General features: G+C 45.0%; 1 protein-coding gene across 1 annotated transcript in view; it reads right to left on the bottom strand.

Moving 5' to 3' along the window:
- PPM1E (protein phosphatase, Mg2+/Mn2+ dependent 1E) overlaps positions 1–19,927 on the bottom strand; it is a 267,386-nt gene that overhangs the window by 238,453 nt on the left and 9,006 nt on the right. The gene's annotated exons all lie outside the window — the stretch shown is intronic.

The raw sequence follows: 19,927 nt of genomic DNA, 5'->3' as shown, positions 1-19,927 counted from the left end.
CTTTTCTTTAAGTTCCTTAAGCCTCTGTATTGTAAGCAACTAACCGTTCGGTAACCTTCTTCTAAACTTCCTCCAAACTTTAGCCAGCTTGTCTCTCTTAAAAAACCAACTTAAACATCTAGAATGCAAATGGAGGAAAAATCCTTCATAGGATCTGCATTTTAAATGCAGACTACATAGCAAACTCTACTTTAGCAAAATCTTGAAAAATAAAAGCAAATATATCAACACAAAACTTGAGGAAGGAGGGAACAATCCCCACCAACAGTTCAAAATTGGCTACGAAATGATCAATGTCCCAAATAACAAGCTATCTGATAGGAACGAAGCCTTAACTGCCACAGGCTTCTCAAATTATTTCAATAACAGGCTTGACGCTGCAGGCTTCTCAAAGTATTTCAATAACAAGGTGATTAATCTCTTCACTGAACCCCCTCAAAATTCCTCAGCTGTTCTTCTTAACAAGGTTCCATTTAAAATTCAAGTTTCAATTTGATATATCGCAAATACAACCACAGTTAGTCTAAGCGGTTTAAAATAATAATATATTATTAAAAGCAAATAAAAACAAAAATTAAAAAGAAATAACAAGGGAGGCAATAAACAAAAACAAAACATTCAACCAACATACAAACATAAATGAGTACAAGGCTAATAAAGAAAGGGAAGGTTACAATAAAAACAAAAAGGTTGGGGAAGGAAAGGAGTGGAACAAAAGGGAAAGGAAGTCACAGTGAAATTCTGCCAAAACAATTAAAGATATAAGCTAAGAAATCGAGAAGAAAGGATGATCCATAGCATGAGTAAAGTAAGGAAAAAGATCAAGAGCAGAAAGCCAAAGAAAAATAGTATGACTTCAATTGCGCCTTAAAAGTTGTAAAATATTTTTCAATGTGGAGGTAGTAGGGTAAGGAATTCCAAAGGATGGGAGCCATAACAGAGAAAAAGGAATTCCTAAGAAAATTGAAAAATAATTGCCGAAATGAAGGGACAATCAGTAACTGTTGCTGAGTTGAATGTAATGTTCTTTGTGGTGAATATGGGACCAGAAGACGGTATAAGAAAGAAGAAAAACTACTAGATAGTATATAGTGAGTGAGAATATTATATTTGAAAGAAATACGATAAAACACCGGAAGAATATGCTCTGATTTTAAAAGTGGCGTAACATGCTCAAACTTAGAACAGTTGTACAGTAATCTGACTGCAGTGTTCTGAACTAACTGAAGCCAGTGCAATTGACAAACTAAAGAATGAATGAGAGTACGAAATGAGCTAGGTTGGTGAAATGAGTGAATAGATCAAATTTGATGAAGAGCATAGAAAGAAGATACCACCTTAGAGATGTGTGAATGAAAACTTAGGGTATTATCTAACTCAACATCTAAGATTTTAATCTTTAGTGAAAATTTTAAAGGAACTTCTTTCATAGAGAAATTTCAAGGGTTTTCTAAAAATTTTTTGAAGAAAAGAGCAACACTGCAGTTTTTGGGGAATTACCGTATTTTCACGCATATAACGCACGCGTTATACGTGTTTTTACAAACCGTGCATAACCTTGCGCGGTATACGCGTGAGCGCGTTGTACAAAATTTTTTTTACATAGTTCCCCCCCCCCGACGTCCGATTCAACCCCCCCGCAGGACCGCTCGCACCCCCACCCCGAAGGACCGCTCGCACGCGCTCCTACCCGCACCCGCATCCCCACCCTGAAGGACCGCTCGCACGCACTCCCACCCGCACCCGCACCCCCACCCTGAAGGACCGCTCGCACGCACTCCCGTCCTCTTGCCCCAGCCAACCGCGGCACTCCCGACACGATCGGGGTAAGAGGGAGCTCAAGCCCTCTTGCCTCCCCCGACACGATCGGGGCAAAAGGGAGCCCAAGCTCTCTTGCCCCACCGACTCCCCAACTCCCCGACAATATCGGGCCAGGAGGGAGCCCAAACCCTCCTGGCCACAGCGACCCCCTACCCCCACCCCGCACTACATTACGGGCAGGAGGGATCCCAGGCCCTCCTGCCCTCGACGCATACCCCCCTCCCCCCAACGACCGCCCTCCCCCAAGAACCTCCGACCGCCCCCCCCCCAGCCGACCCGCGACCCCCCTGGCCGACCCCCACCCCCCTTCCCCGTACCTTTATGTAGTTGGCCGGACAGACGGGAGCCAAACCCGCCTGTCCGGCAGGCAGCCAATGACGGAATGAGGCCGGATTGGCCCATCCGTCCCAAAGCTCCGCCTACTGGTGGGGCCTAAGGCGCCTGAGCCAATCAGAATAGGCCCGGGAGCCTTAGGTCCCTCCTGGGGGCGGGGCCTTGGGCACATGCCTTTTGCTGGCCTGCTGCTCCTGCTTTAGAGGGCGAGTGGGGAGGGTCAGTCAGGAAGTGGCTTACCCGCTGGCCTCCCGTTGCTGTGCTCTCCGTCTTCCCCACTGGCCTCCCAAATCAATCTTCTTAACTTCAGAAACCTGCAATAAGATCACTGGCACTAGCGATCTTTGCAAACTGTTGAATGGCTTCGGAGCGTCTTCTCTGCTGCGGTCCCGCCCCTTCCTGACCAATTTAGTGTGCGCTAAATGCTAAGGCGTCCATTATATTCTATGGGCACCTTAGCATTTAGCGCGCTAAATCGGTTACTGCACCTTAATAAAAGGACCCCTTAGAGGGGCATAATCAAAACAAATGTCTTAAGTCCGTTTGTCCATTTTGGGCCATTTTGGGCTAGTCACCCAAAGTCGGCAGCATCCAAAGTCCATTCTCGAAAAATACATCCCCCAATTTATTTATTTATTTTTAAATCTTCTACTTCTACATCCAGTCGTTTGATCGTCCAGACTGCTAGTATGTCTATCTTTATACTACATTCTCGTCCAAAAAATCGTCCAAGTTCCAAACGCGTAGAACAAGACCTTTTGGACGTGGGAGGGGCCAGCAAAGTGATGGCCTGGCCACCCAGACATGGCAACAGAATAGTGGGGCACCTTACAGAGCTGAAATACATGTTCATTACAAGCAGCTCTTCTACCTGACATCCTTATACACTCAGAACTCTATGGCCAGTGATTCACCCAGTTGGACAGGAAACTTATTATCAAGAAATTTTTTTAGTTGTACAGGGTCAAAAAAAACATAATGCATATTTTGCAGCATTATTAGACACTTACCCCCCTCCACTTTTACAAAACCGTAGTGTATTTTTAGCACCAGCCACAGTGGTATCAGCTCTGATGCTCATAGGAATTCTATGAGCATCAGAGCTGTTACCGCCATTGCCGTTGCCGGCATTAAAAAAACCACACTACGGTTTTGTTAAAGGGGGGGAGGGGTCTAGAGCGGACAGCCAGAAAAATTTATGCCATTTCTAAGTTTCTCTGAACATATCAGGAAAGCACCAAATTGTGAACTAGAAAAACTCTTTGAATCACAACGAGCTTGTGAAAACTACTGCAATTGAGAATAAGAAGTGCAGTGCATTTTACAGCTAAGGATCCTCAAATATGCTTCTTCTTTTGAAACTCATTAGTTAAATATCTCTTCTTACTATTCTTTGATATTGTAGCCATAGTTATTATTATTAAGAGACACGGATTGTAGAAAGATAGGTATGTATCTCCTGCGAGGTTTTAGACAGGTTTTTTGTGTCAGTTCATTATGTATGTTTTATTGTAGGCCAGTTTAGCATAAGTGACACATGTGGTAAATAAATAAAAATGCTTTGTGTGCAATTTTAGTTTATGAGTTTCATAATGCTTTTAGAGTACATATGGTGATTTTTTTTCAATATAAACTGAAAGAATTGAGTTAGACACTGAGGTCCTTTTCTCCATTGTTGAAAGAGTATGTATGTATGTACATGTGTATATGTGCATGTGTGTGTGTGCGTCTCAATTATACCAATATTGACTGGATAAATGTCATGTCAGGAAATGCTAGGGAAGAAACGTTCATGGAAGATATAATAAGTCAAATTGAGAAGTTAAAGAGCAGTAAATCACCTAGACCAAATGGCACATGCCCCAGAGTACCGAAAGAACTGAAAAAATGAAACTATTGATCTATTATTAGTAATATGCAACCTGTCATTAAAGTCATCCATAGTGATCAAATTTGCAGATGACACAAAACGTTCAAAGTTGTTAAAATGCAAGCAAACTATGAACAATTGCATGCCGACCTTAGGGAATTGAAAGACTGGACATCCAAATAGAAACATAGAAATATGATGGCAGAAAAAGGCCAAATGGACCATCCAGTTTGCCCATCCGCAGTAACCATTATCGCTTCCTCTCTCTAAGACATCACACGTGCCTATCCCACATTTTCTTGAATTCAGACACAGTCTCTGTCTCCACCATCTCTTCCAGGAGACTGTTCCACACATCTTCTACCCTTTCTGTAAAAAAGTATTTCCTTAGATTATTCTAGAGCCTATCACCTCTTAACTTCATCTTATGCCCTCTCATTCCAGAGTTTCCTCATGCGCATTTACATCAAGTAGGTATTTAAATGTCTCAATCATATCTCCCCTCTCCCGCCTTTCCTCCAAAGTATACAGATTGAGATCTTTAAGTCTGTCCCCATACGCCTTATGACGAAGACCACACACCATTTTAGTAGCCTTCCTCTGGACCGACTCCATCCTTTTTATATCTTTTTGAAAGTGCGGCCTCCAGAATTGTACGCAAACTTCTAAATGAGGTCTCACCAAAGTCTTATACAGTGGTATCAATACCTCCTTTTTCTTACTGGCCATACCTCTGCACCCTATCATCCTTCTAGCTTTCGCCGTCACCTTTTCAACCTGTTTGGCCACCTTAAGATCATCACATAAAATCAAACCCAAGTCCCGCTTTTTTTTGTGCACATAAGTTCTTTACCCCCTAAACTGTACCATTCCCTCGGGTTTTTGCAGTCCAAATGTCAGATGAAATTTAATGTGGACATATGCAAAGTGATGTACATTGGGAAGAATAATCCAAATCGTAGTTATCAGATGCTAGGATCCACATTAGGGGTCTGCACCCAAGAAAAAGATCTAGGTGTCATCATAGACAATATGCTGAAACCTTCTCCCCAATGTGTGGTGGTGGCCATAAAAGCAAACATGCTAGGAATTATTAGAAAAGGGTTGGTAAATAAGACCAAGAGTATTATAATTCCGCTGTATTGCTTCTTGGTGCAACCTCATCTTGACTTTCACCACATACAGTAAATTTTTTTTGTGTGGTTGCCGTATCTCAAAAAAGATATGCCTGGATTAGATAAGGTTCAAAGAAGAGCAACCAAGATGATAAAGCGGATGGAACTCCTTTCATATGAGGAAATACTAAAGAGGTTAGGGCTTTTCAGTTTGGAAATAGAAGGCTGAGGGGAGATATGACTGGTCTGCAAAATTCTGACTGGTATAGAACAGGTACAGGTAAATTGATTTTTTACTCCATCAAAGATTACAAAGACTAGGGCAGTGGTCCCCAACCCTGTCCTGGAGGACCACCAGGCCATTTGGGCTTTCTGCATAGCCCCAATGAATATGCAAGGAGCAGATTTGCATGCCTGTCACTTCCATTATATGTAAATCTCTCTCATGCATATTCATTAGGGCAAGCCTGAAACCCGATTGGCCTGGTGGTCCTCCAGGACAGGGTTGGGAACCAGTTGGCTAGGGGATTCTCGATGAAGTTACAGGGAAATACTGTACTTTTAAAACCAATGGGAGGAAATATTTTTTCACTCAGAGAATAGTTAAGCTCTGGAACACATTGCCAGAGGATGTGGTAACAGCAGTTAATGTAAGACATCATCATTCCTTGTAATACAGCTTTGCCCCATATCACTCAAACAATTGAGTCTGTATAGAAATTGATGGATTCATGGATGCAGGAATTTAAGCTTAAAATAAATCATGTTAAGACCAAGTTCTTTGCTCTGTCCCTGCACAAATTTCCCATGAACCGTCAATTACTATAGACTCAACAATGTATACAATTCATCCGACAATTAAAATATTAAGAGTTGTTATTGATCAACATCTGACCATGAAGAAGCAAATAGATGCCATGGTACAAAAGGGTTACTATATCTTATGGAAGTTGTGTACCCTAAAACCGTATTTTGAGCTTTCTGCTTTCAAACTTCTAGCTCAATCATTGTTGTTGAGTCTTCTTGACTATTGCAATATAGTTTATTTAACATGCACCAAGAAAGAAATGGCTAGACTTAGATTAATTCAGAATACGGTAGTCAAACTGATTTATGGTTTGAGGAAATATGACCATGTGACACCCTTCTACCGCGAGTTGCACTGGTTCCCGGTGGAAGCTCGTGTTTTGTTTAAGTTGAGTTGTCTTTGCTATAAAGTCGTGTATGGTATTGTTCCAATCTATATGACTGACAGATTCCTTATAGCATTTTATAAATATAGAAGAGGCTCACATGCTTTGTTCATTTTTCCATCTGCTCAGGGTTATAAAAGTAAGAAATCTTTGGATCATACATTAGCATTCTAGGCTGCTTTCTATGATAAAGAATTTCGACCGTTGTTGCATAGTGCTTGCTCTTACAAACATTTTAGAACCCAGTTGAAAACTTACCTTTTCTCAAAGTACCTGGTCAAATAGTTTTATGTGTTTCTTATGTTATTTTTATTATTAATCTTTTGTTAAACGTGTTGAACTTGTAGTTACGCGGTTTATAAGTACGATGTTATGTTATGTTAGATGGGTTTAAAAAAGGTTTGAACACTTTCCTGAAGGAAAAGTCCATAGTCTGCTATTGTTTCAAACAAGGGGGAAGCCACTGCTTGCCCTGTGATTGGTAGTATGAAATCTTCCTACTATTTGGGATGTCAGGTTCTTGTGAGCTGGATTGGCCACTGTGGAAACAGGATACTGGCCTAGATGGACCATTGATTTGATCCAATATGGCTATTCTTATGAGAAGATTGGAAAGAAGCCAATGTAACACCAAATTTTAAAAAGGGATCTGGGATGATCCAAGAAATTAGACAGGTATATTTGACATCAGTGCCAGGCAAAAACTATTATGAAGAACAAAATTACTGAACACATACACAAACATGGTTTACTGGGACTGAGTCAACATGGAGTGGAGGAGAAGTGGCCTAGTGGATAGGGCTGCAGCCTCAGCACCTTGAGGTTACAGGCTGAAGCCCAGCGCTGCTCCATGTGACCATAGGGCAAATCACCTAACACTCCACTGCCCCAGGTACATTAGTCAGATTGTGAGCCCACCATGACAGATAGGAAGAAATACTTGAGTACCTGAATGTAAATTACTAAGGGCTCCTTTTACTAAAGTGCGCTAGCATTTTTAACATGCGCTAAAGATTAGCGTGCGCTAACCACACGCTAAATGAAAAATACTAACGCAAGCTCTATGGAGGTGTTAGCGTTTAGCACGTGCAGTATTGTAGCATGTGCTAAAACCATAAGAACATAAGCATTGCCTCTGCCGGGTCAGACCAGGGGTCAATCGTACCCAGCAGTCCGCTCCCACAGTGGCCCCCAGGTTCGTGACCTGTAAGTCCTTACCTAAATTCTTTATTCCCTATTCATTAGTACCTGTATAGTTACCCTCTATCTGTACCCTTCAATCCCCTTCTCCTTCAGGAAGTCATCCAATCCCTTTTTGAAGCGCACCTTAGTAAAAGGAGCCCTTAGGCTGTAAATGGTGGTCTATAACTGGTCTATAAATACTAAAATAAATAAATGGATTCAACCATGAGAGATCTTGCCTTACCAATCTGCTATAATTTGTGAATAAACAAGTAGATAAAAAGTAAGCCAGTTAATGTAGTATACTATATCTAGATATTCAAAATACTTTTTGACAAAGTCCTTCATGAGAGAATCCTGAGAAAATGTAAAAGCCATGGGATACAAAGCAATGTTCTGCAGTTGACTAGGAACAGGTTATAAGACAGAAAATAGACAGTAGGCAAGTACTTTAATCAGTGGCTCTCAACCCAGCCCTTGGGAGCACACTCAGCCAGTTGGATTTTCAAGATATCCACAATGAATATGTATGAGAGAAATCTGCAAACAAAGGAGGCAGTACATGCAAATCTCTCTCATGCATATTCACTGTGGATATCTTAAATACCTAACTAGCTATGTGCAGAGGTGTAGCGAGGGTAAGTGGCACCCAAGGCTGTGGTGCTCCTCCCCTGGGCAGTGGCACCCCTCCCCCACCCTTTTTCGACCCCCCCCCCTCCCGCCATGTGCGCACACAACCTTTCCTTTCCCCCATATTTTTTAATTTTCCAGGCAGGAGTAACATCACAAACTTGCTGCCTGCATCGTGTCGGCTATCCCTCTGAAATCATTTCCTAGGCATGGGGCCCAGAAGTAACGTCAGAGAGGTGACACTGACGCAGGCAGGAAGTTCATAATGCTACTCACACAGGGAAAATTAAAGAGGTACAAGGGGAGGGAAAGGAAGGAGCGCGAGGCAGGGGTGGCTCATGAAGGTGGGGGGGAGGCCGGAGAGAAGGATGGGTGCTGGCGCCCTTATCAAGACCGTGCCCGGGGTGGACCCCCCCCCGTTACTCCTTATTACACCACTGGCTATGTGTGCCTCGAGGACCAGGTTGAAAACCACTGCTTTAAATGGAGGAGGGTGAGTAGTAAACATAGAAACATAGAAAATGACGGCAGAAAAGGGTCACGGCCTACCAAGTCTACCAACTCTAATGACCCATCCCCCTAATTTCTTCTATGAAGAGATCCCACATGCTTATCCCATTTTTTCTTAAAATCTGGCACGCTGCTGGCCTCGATTACTTGCAGTGGAAGATCATTCCAATGATCAACCACCCTTTCGGTGAAGAAATACTTCCTGGTGTCGCCATGAAGTTTCCCACCCCTGATTTTCAACAGATGCCCTCTTGTTGCCGTGGGTCCTTTAAGAAAAAAGATATTTTCTTCCACCTCGATACGGCCCGTGACATATTTGAATGTCTCAATCATGTCTCCCCTCTCTCTGCGCTCCTCGAGTGAGTATAGCTGCAACTTACCCAGCCGTTCCTCATACGGGAGATCCTTGAGTCCTGAGACCATCCTGATGGCCATTCGCTGAACCGACTCAACTCTCAACACATCTTTTTGGTAATGTGGCCTCCAGAATTGTACACAATATTCCAGATGAGGTCTCACCATGGATCTGTACAATGGCATTATAACTTCCGGCTTTCGGCTGACGAAACTTCTACGGATACAACCCATCACTTGTCTAGCCTTGGATGAAGCTTTCTACTTATATCATTCCTTAACCCCAAATGTATTGTAATGGTCGTTCTCTAAAATTGTTTTAAATTGTCTGTATTATGTCAAAAATATATGTGAAACCACTATCTGTGGCTTTTAGAGTGTACATCGCCTAGATATTTCGATAGGCGATTCAAAAAATGCTAATAAACTTGAAACTTGAACTTGAAACTTCTCCACTTGATTGGCCGTCTTCATGTCTTCACTAATGATTACCCCCAAGTCTCGTTCTGCTGTAGTCCTTGCTAAGGTCTCACCCTTTAGGGTGTAAGATCTGCATGGATTTCTGCTGCCAAGGTGCATGACCTTACACTTTTTGCACCTTGGCAGCAGAAATCCATGCAGATCTTACATCTTAGTAGAGTGCCACAAGAATCAGCATTGGGACTGGTGCATTTTAAGATATTTATAAATGATCTAGAAATAGGGATAATGATTGAAATGATCAAATTTGCAGGTGGCACAAAACTATTCAAAGTTGTATTAAATTGCATGCAGACTTTGAGAAACTGCAGGAGGACCTTACAAGGCTGGGCATTCAAATGGCAGAAGAAATTTAGTGTGGACAAGTGCAAAGTGATGCATATTGGGAAGGATAACCCAGATTGTAGCTACATAATGCTAGGATTCACATTAAGAGCAACCACCCAAGAAAACGATATAGGTGTTATCATGGACAATGCTTTGAAATCTGCTCAGTGTGCAACAGAGTCCGAAAAAGCAAACAACGCTAGAAATTATTGGAAAAGGAATAGAAAATAAAACAAAGAATAATTGTGTCTTTATTGCTCAATGGTGCAACCTTACTTGAACACTGTGTAATTCTGGATGGCCTATCTCAAAAGATATACAAAATTAGAAAATGTACAAAGAAGGGCAACAAAAATGATAAAGGAGATGAACTCCTCTCATATGAAGAAAAGCTGAAACGTAAGGGCGCTTAACCTTGGAGAAGAGATGGCTGAGGGGGATATAATAGAGGTCTACAAAATCCTCAAGGAAGTGGAATGAGTAAACACGCATCGATTGTTTGCTGTTTCAAAAAGTACATGCCATGGAGTTACAGAGCAATGCTTTTAAACAAATAGGAAAAAAATGGGTTTTTTTCTCAACATAAAGTTAAGCTCTGGAACTCTCTGCCAGAAGATGTGTTAAAAGTACTTAGAATAGCTGGGCTTGAAAAGGGTTTAGATAAATTGCTGGAGGTAAAGTCCATAAACTGTTGTTAAGATAGAACCGAGGAAAGACGCTGTTTATCCCTAGGTTCAGTAGCTTGGGGGTAGCTTAGGATTCTGTGAGAAACTTGTAAACTGGCTTGGCCACTGTTGAAAACAAGATACAGTACTCCCCTGAAATTTGCAGGGGTTCCGTTCCAAGAACCCCCACAAATTGCCTGTCAAAAGGCAGGGGAGGCAGGAATGCCAGCGGGTGAAGAAAATCACTCACGGTCTGCTCCGACCACCTCTTCCTGTAGTAAAGTCAGGCTACACAAGTCAGGAGCTGCTTTGACACGCAGCTCCTGATTGGTGTTGCCCAACTTTACTACAGGAAGAGGCGGTCGGAGCAGATTGCGAATGAGCGAGTCCGCGATTCGTGAATTTGCGGGGGAACACTGTACAGGGCTAGATGAACTTTTGGTGTGACCAAGTATGTCAATTCTTGTATTCAACCAGTATTTTAATGCAGAAAGCCACAAAGGACTGCTCTATGGCTGTCCTTTAGCTAAGCTGCCATATAAAATATTTTTCAAGTTTGGTACTGCAAGATCTCCTCCTCATGTGCTCTGAAATATTCAAGTTCAAGATATCCTATAAAGCTATCATCACCAAATATAATCAAATATTTTCTTATGCAAGACCTGGAACATCCTGTTTAGAGTAGATCCAGAAGATCAGGCTCAATGTTTAATATTTCAGACTTAGACATATTGACTATAAATCCCAAAACTTCTTGTAATAAATGAAGCAAAGATTTGGCTGGCTCCATACCTGTAAACAAAACATCCTCAGCAAACATCAATATGTTGTATGCTACCAAATCTACCTCTACCACCTATGTTAATGTTATTCCAAATATGCTTGGCTAGAATTCCATAGTAAACTTAAATAATAGTGGGAACAGGGAATATCCCTGTCTTTTCCCTCTCTTGCTGTGGTAAATGTGCCAAAGCCCATTCAGTTCCTATGGGTTTTGGTGCATTTACCACAGCAACATCGCTACCGCTGCTTTGTAAAAGGGGCCTTTAAGATCCAATGTCTCAGAACAGTTTCCATGATTAAGAATGCTAAGGCCATTGCTCTCCAACCCTATCTTTCAATAGCTTAAATATATATGGACAGTAAACTCCACTGAAGGCTTTTTCAGCGTCTATTGAGAATACAGGAACAAGATCCTTTATCAAAATGCTCAGGACCAGGCATACTTCGGTTTTTGGAATTTTTCAGATTTTGGAATGGTAAAGTTAAATCAGAAAAAGACAAGCCATAAGTCCATAAAATTGCCACCAAACTTCAGTCAGCCACTGTACAGATACACCATGATCAAGCTTCTTAAATACCTCAACTTTCTGTGCTATTGACATAGTTACACACTTCCTTTCCTCCTTCTCGCTGCCACCCTGAGTGGACTCTGCAGTTTTCTTTGCCATTTTTCCAGCCCTCCAACTTGAATTGCACAGAGAACAGGAGAAACACATGCACCTGCGTTGGTTTTGGCATGTGTCACATCGGGGAAATTGACCACTTCTGGTTCACGTCAAATTTCATTTTTCAGAGCTTTTCGGTTTTCAGAACTTTGGATAGCATGGGTGAAAGCGCCTTCCAATTCAAGTTTAGAACTCTCCTAATGTTATCTTAGGCTTGTCTACCATGCACAAAGGCCAACTGGATGGGAGAATTGATTGTGGTGATACCATTAAGAAACAATGTTAAAATATTTGTCAAAAGCTTAAAAATCAATTCTCAATAACATGTACAGTGGCAGGACCTGAACATAGTGGGGTCTTTCCCCTCTTTTGAGGAATCAGAACTACCATCTAGTCTCAAACATCAGCAGTTCTGTCCCTTGTCCTGGTGAACAAACAAATTAATTAGTGTCTTCATCAGGCAATCCAGAATTTTGCAATGTACTTGTCTAAAGCTAAGAGGTACTAACTAATGCATTAAAATCTCTCGTTAGGTCCCTCTGTATCAAATGGAATCTGTGGTGAAATAATGGACACTAGCCATATTAACGTATTCTAAAGCTACAGTACACATTAGTAACTCTAGTTGAAAGTCAGGTGTCCTTACTTTTAATGATTCAATACCTTTTTCATACAGGATATCAAGTGAAGCAAAATTCTGTTTAATGCTCTTTGCCTCCTCCCCTCTGAGATAGGATATTTCTAGGTATAGAAATTTCTACAAGTATCCTTATGTCATTAACAGCTTGGCTTTTGGGACATGTCTTGTCTGTGTCTTTATATTCTTTAAAGCCCATCTTTGATGCTAGGATAAGGCACTGCTATTTTAAACTCCATCAAAATTCTTTCAGTGTCTTTTCCCCTTTTAGACATCACTTTTTTTTTTTTTTTTCATTTTTCAATGTGGATTCTTCCTTAATTAGTGGACATTACAGGCAACACAAAGGAGTTCCCCATCTTCTGGAGAGACAGAGAATCACTAATACCCAAGGGGATCTTAGAATTTGTTCACTCTGTTCAGAACATTGTGTCAGTCCTGGAGGGAAGACAACCACCAAGATCTCAGCACATTATCCACACTAAGCAAACAAGAGCATGTGGCTGTGAGGAGTGGCAATCTCCTCTGCCACCGGTGCTGCTGATCTTTAGCTAACTAGTAGAGGATACGACATTGAGGCAGGGCAGGATTAATCAATAGGCCAAGTAGGCACGTGCCTAGGGCCCGAAATGGTAAGGGGGGGCCCGATGAAGGAGGGCATCAACATTGTTTTTCCAAATGGCGATGGGCCCCTCGAGCATCGATCGGCAACGCGGGCCCCACCCCGATCGGCAACGCAGCCCCCCCACCCATCGATGGAAAGCAAGCAACACGGGTAAGAAAGGCAACGGGAACTGTAATTGTGCAAGCAGTGCTGCTTCCCCAAAGCTTCCTTCTGACGCAGCTTCCAGTTTCCGCCTGGGCGCATGGTGGGGTGGGGCGGGGCAGGGGGCCTAGTGTACTTATGTGCCTAGGGGCCCTCGACGAATTAATCCTGCCCTGCATTGAGGTAAACATCACTTTCCCTCAATTTCTCTCTTCTCCATTTTGAGAAGACAAACCACTAACTGCAGTGGCTCTAGTTACCGTGCCCATGAGCTTTCAGAAAAGAAGCAATGAACTTTGATCCAAAAGTAAACAGTGATGTGAGTTAGAAAAGAATTACTTAAGAAACACGAGGGTAATACACCAAACATGGCAGGGTTCTTTGGCTGGCTAGTCTCATATGGGATGGAAGGCAGGATATTTAAAATGGAAAAGCTCAATCATCTTAAAATATCACCTCCTTATCAACTGCTGCATTGAGTCCTAGGAGGCCAGAGCATCACAACGTCAAGGTGATGTAAAGCAAAATGTAGCAGCTTCAAATCTGTGCCACTGGACCATTCAATTCCTTTGACTATGCTTTAATATCATTTTCCTTGAAATCAGCAGAGGTGTTAAGTGGGTGGCTTAAATTAGCAGGACTTTCCTAATCTTTCACGAGTAGAAAATTCCCTTTTTATAGCAAGAGAGTTCAACTGGCCCTAGTTTAGGGGGAAAAACAAGGTTCCCATTGAACTAATTGTGAAGATGAACATTTTTCTTAATTTGTAAGGCTCTGACTCTCCCCCTCCCCTGGGTTCTTCTTAAGTGCCATCTGATTAGTGTGCTTGCATGTGCATCTACAGTAAATATCTATATACACTAATGGCCCAAATGGTGGAAACATTTTAGGCATTTCACTTTAAAAAAAAAAAGGCTCTAACATCATAATTGCATTTAATGCAAACATTTTTAACTAATAACAGAAAGTCTGTAATCACTTAACAAGACCAGCATAACAATTGGCACGCGTCACAAAAATATTGCTGTTCATAAGTTACCCAAGCTAATAATGATAATTTGTGCATTTATTCGATGATTTCATCAGTCTCACTAGTAGCACATTTGATAGACTTGATTACTGCCTCACATCTTCTTGGCATGCTGTCCACAAGTCTGTGGAGATCAACAGGTGTTATTATGTAGAACCAGGAGTTGATTATTGCTTCTATCAGCTTGTGTTTGTTGGACGGTTGCTTTGCCGCTACTGCTCACTTTAATCTGGCCCAGAGGTTCTCAACGGAGTTGAGATCAGGGCTGTTTCCTGGCCAGCCAGCAATTCAACCTTGTTTTCTTTGAACCAGGTGAGACATTTCTTCACTGTGTGGCATAGAGTGCCATCCTATTGAAAAATGAATGGTGGACTAGCACCAAAGATGTCTCTGGCTGAGAGCAGGACCTTGGGCTGAAGGACCCCCTTTATGTATTTGTCAACATTTATTACTCCATCAAGCACCTGCAATAAACCCACAACATCTCTGGACATACAGACCCACACCATCACACTCAGGATGCTTTATAATGGCAGCAGTACACTCTGGCAAGCAGTCCTCACCCGGACGCCAACGAACATATCAGATACCATCCTTGCCAAATATGGAGATTCGGATCCCTTCGCTCCACAACACCTTCTTCCACTGCTCTGTGGTCCAGTTGGCTTGCTCTTTAGCCCAGTTCAAATGTTTACAATGCTGAACTGCATTGAGGAAGAGCTTTTTTAAAAAGGGTTTGGATAAATTCCTAAAAGGGAAATTCATAGGCCATTATTGAGATTGCTTGGGCAAATCCACTGCTTATTCTTAGGATAAATCTGTTTTATTACTTGGGATCTTGGGACCTAGATTGGCCACTGTTGGAAACAGGATACTGGATTTGATGGACCTTTGGTCTGTCCCAATTTGGTAATTCTCATGTTCCTGGGAATTCTTTCTCATAGGCCTGCTTTCACCAGTCTCCGGCGAACTGTCTAGCCCAGTGGTCTCAAACTCAAATCCTTTGAAAGCCACATTTTGGATTTGTAGGTACTTGGAGGGCCTCAGAAAAAATAGTTAATGTCTTATTAAAGAAATGACAATTTTGCATGAGGTAAAACTCTTTATAGTTTATAAATCTTTCCTTTTGACTAAGTCTTAATAATAATATTGTAAATTATAGCTAAAGAGACACATGATCAAGAAACTGTTTTATTTTACTTTTGCGATTATGATAAAGATACCAAGGGCCTCAAAATAGTACCTGGCGGGCGCAAGTTTGAGACCACTGGTCTAGCCTAACACCAACACCCCTGTTTCGGCCAGTGGCTTATTGATGTCAGTGGCAGTTAATTTCTGATTCTGTAGAGTCATTCTCACTATATTTCTATCAGTCTGAGGTGTTATAACCTTTTTTCGGCCCCTTCCAAACTTGTTTTTGATGATTCTAGTCTCTTCAAAGTGCTTGCAGAGTTTCAGTACCCTGGCCAGTGACACACCTTGACCAATTTTGGCTGCAATTTCTTGATAACCGTAGCCTTCTTTTCTTAAGGTTATGACTGTTGCTCCGTTTTTAGGCAACCAGCCAAGCCTCTTCTGCAAAGTTTAGCACACAGCTGCAATTTTAGTGTATTTAGACAATTACCGTATTTTCACGCATATAACGCGCGCGTTATACGCGTTTTTACCTACCGCGCATACCCCTCGCGCGTTATATGCGTGAGCGCGGTATACAAAAGTTTTTAAACATAGTTCCCACCCCGCCCGACGCCCGATTCACCCCCCCAGCAGGACCGCTCGCACCCCCACCCCGAACGACCGCTCGCACGCGCTCCCACCCGCACCCGCATCCACGATCGGAGCAAGAGGGAGCCCAAGCCCTCTTGCCCGGCCGACTCCCCGACGTCCGATACATCCCCCCCCCCGGCAGGACCACTCGCACCCCCACCCCGAAGGACCGCCGACTTCCCGACAATATCGGGCCAGAAGGGAGCCCAAACCCTCCTGGCCACGGCGACCCCCTAACCCCACCCCGCACTACATTACGGGCAGGAGAGATCCCAGGCCCTCCTGCCCTCGACGCAAACACCCCTCCCCCCAACGACCGCCCCCCCCAAGAACCTCCGACCGCCCCCCCAGCCGACCCGCGACCCCCCTGGCGACCCCCACAACCCCCCACCCCCCTTCCCCGTACCTTTGGTAGTTGGCCGGACAGACGGGAGCCAAACCTGCCTGTCCGGCAGGCAGCCAACGAAGGAATGAGGCCAGATTGGCCCATCCGTCCTAAAGCTCCGCCTACTGGTGGGGCCTAAGGCGCGTGGGCCAATCAGAATAGGCCCTGGAGCCTTAGGTCCCACCTGGGGGCGCGGCCTGAGGCACATGGGCCCAACCCGACCATGTGCCTCAGGCCGCGCCCCCAGGTGGGACCTAAGGCTCCAGGGCCTATTCTGATTGGCCCATGCGCCTTAGGCCCCACCAGTAGGCGGAGCTTTAGGACGGATGGGCCAATCCGGCCTCATTCCTTCGTTGGCTGCCTGCCGGACAGGCGGGTTTGGCTCCCGTCTGTCCGGCCAACTACCAAAGGTACGGGGAAGGGGGGTGGGGGGTGGGGGGTCGTGGGGGTCGGCCAGGGGGGTCGCGGGTCGGCTGGGGGGGCGGTCGGAGGTTCTTGGGGGGGGCGGTCGTTGGGGGGGGGGGGGGGGGTTTGCGTCGAGGGCAGGAGGGCCTGGGATCCCTCCTGCCCGTAATGTAGTGCGGGGTGGGGTTAGGGGGTCGCCGTGGCCAGGAGGGTTTGGGCTCCCTCCTGGCCCGATATTGTCGGGGAGTTGGGGAGTCGGCCGGGCAAGAGGGCTTGGGCTCCCTCTTGCTCCGATCGTGGATCGGGTGCGGGTGGGAGCGCATGCGAGCGGTCGTTCGGGGTGGGGGTGCGAGCGGTCCTGCGAGGGGGGGTGGTGAATCGAACGTCGGGGGGGGGGGGATCAGGTTTTCAGGGTGGGGACAGGACTTCAAGGGGGAGAGGAGAGTCGGGGCGGGCGAAAGGAGAGTCGGGGTGGCCAGAGGAGAGTCGGGGTGGCCAGAGGAGAGTCGGGGTGGGTGAAAGGAGAGTTGGGCAGCATGCGCGGTATACGTGTGTGCGCGGTATATAAAAATTTCTGTACATAAAGTTGTGTTTTTCGCGCGCTATACCCGTGTGCGCGTTTTACACGGGTCCGCGTTATCTATGTGAAAATACGGTAATATTAATTCAATTAAATCGCAATTAATGAAAAATAGCAATTCAAATTTTGGCATATTGCTCAACAAGCAACACCCACAACCTGTGACAGCATCAGACCATCAAAAGAAAACACAAACAACCCACTGTACACGCTCAAAATCTAAGCAATATATATCAAAAGAAAGACAACTGATTGCTTACCTTGTTAATGTCAAATCACTAGAAGTCATTCCTAACCACAAAATTACTACAAAAATATTACCAGTAATGTTTATAAACAATCAATATTTATAAATATCATATATTGCAGGATTAAATAAGTAACTGGAGGAACAGCTGAATAAAGTTTTGTGATCTCAAAAAATTCAAAGTGTTTCCACAATTTTGGCCAGTAGATAAGCAAACAAGCCAAAACCGAAGAGAGTTGACCCCAAAGTATCCACAGAGAAGAAAATCCAGAAGGAACCAAAAAAGCACTGTGGAGTGATGATGTTCCTTAAATGGACTTTATTAAGAATGTCAAAGTTCCAAAGGTACAATAGAATCATCCACATAAAATAAAATCATCCACAGAAAATAAAATAATCCACATAAAAAACTAAAGGACCTGGTCTGCTAAGGATGCAGGACCCAACATGGTTCGCATTTCGATAAAAAGTCTTCTTCAGGGGTCCATGAGGGTCCTATAGCGGTGAATACGTGGAAGAGCTGATATGTGGAGAACAACGTTTCACTTGAGGCTCTCCACATATCAGCTTTTCCACGTAGTCACCACTATAGGATCCTCAGTGACTCCTGTGACACGGACAAAAGGACATGGACTGAAGCTAAGTGGGGACAAGTCCAGGACAAATATCAGGAAGTTCTGCTTCATGCAACGAGTGGTGGACACCTGGAATGCTCTCCCAGGGGTTATTGCAGAATTCACCGTTCTAGGATTTAAAAGCAAACTAGATGCACATCTCCTTACGAGAGGCATAGAGGGATATGGGTGACTAAAATTACGCCAGGTGTACACCTGGCTGGGCCTCCGCGTGTGCGGATCGCCGGACTTGATGGACCGAAGGTCTGATCTGGAGATGGCAGTTCTTATGTTCTTATGATCCCAGTAAGTAAAACTGATTTTATGCTTCTTACCCTAGGAATAAGAGGTGGATCTTAATAATGGCTTATAGATTTTTCTTTTAGGAAGTTATCCAAACCCTTTTTAAAACTGATTTTACCACATTTTCTAGCAACAAATTCCGGGGAGAGAAGAAATATTTTCTCTGATTTGTTTTAAATGTACTACCGTATTTTCACGTAGATAACGCGCGCCCGTGTAAAACGCGCACACGGGTATAGCGCGCGGAAAACACAAATCTATGTACAGATATTTTTATATACCGCGCACACCCGTATACCGCGCATGCTGCCCGACTCTCCCGTCGCCGCCCGACTCTCCTTTCACCCGCCCCGACTCTCCTCTGGCCACCCCGACTCTCCTTTCGCCCGCCCCGACTCTCCTCTCCCCATTGAAGTCCTGTCCCCACCCTGAAAACCTGATCCCCCCCGACGTCCGATTCACCCCAACGCAGGACCGCTCGCACCCCCACCCCGAAGGACCGCTCGCACGCACTCCCGTCCTCTTGCCCCAGCCAACCGTGGCACCCCCCGACACGATCGGGGAAAGAGGGAGCTCAAGCCCTCTTGCCCCAGCCAACCGCGGCACCCCCGACACGATCGGGGCAAGAGGGAGCTCAAGCCCTCTTGCCCCCCCCCCCGACACGATCGCGGCAAAAGGGAGCCCAAGCCCTCTTGCCCTGCCGACTCCCCAACTCCCCGACAATATCAGGCCAGGAGGGAGCCCAAACCCTCCTGGCCACGGCGACCCCCTACCCCCACCCCGCACTACATTACGGGCAGGAGGGATCCCAGGCCCTCCTGCCCTCGACGCGAACCCCCCTCCCCCCAACGACCGCCCCCCCCCAAGAACCTCCGACCGCCCCCCCAGCCGACCCGTGACCCACCTGGCCGACCCCCACGACACCCCCACCCGCCTTCCCCGTACCTTTGTGTAGTTGGCCGGACAGACGGGAGCCAAACCCGCCTGTCCGGCAGGCAGCCAACAACGGAATGAGGCCAGATTGGCCCATCCGTCCCAAAGCTCCGCCTACTGGTGGGGCCTAAGGCGCCTGGGCCAATCAGAATAGACCCGGGAGCCTTAGGTCCCTCCTGGGGGCGGGGCCTGAGGCACATGGGCCCAACCCGACCATGTGCCCAAGGCCCCGCCCCCAGGAGGGACCTAAGGCTCCCGGGCCTATTCTGATTGGCTCAGGCGCCTTAGGCCCCACCAGTAGGCGGAGCTTTGGGACGGATGGGCCAATCCGG

Source organism: Geotrypetes seraphini, chromosome 15, assembly GCF_902459505.1.
Source record: "Geotrypetes seraphini chromosome 15, aGeoSer1.1, whole genome shotgun sequence".
In the NCBI taxonomy this organism is placed as follows: domain Eukaryota; kingdom Metazoa; phylum Chordata; class Amphibia; order Gymnophiona; family Dermophiidae; genus Geotrypetes; species Geotrypetes seraphini.
This window is presented reverse-complemented; position numbering and strand designations above follow the sequence as displayed.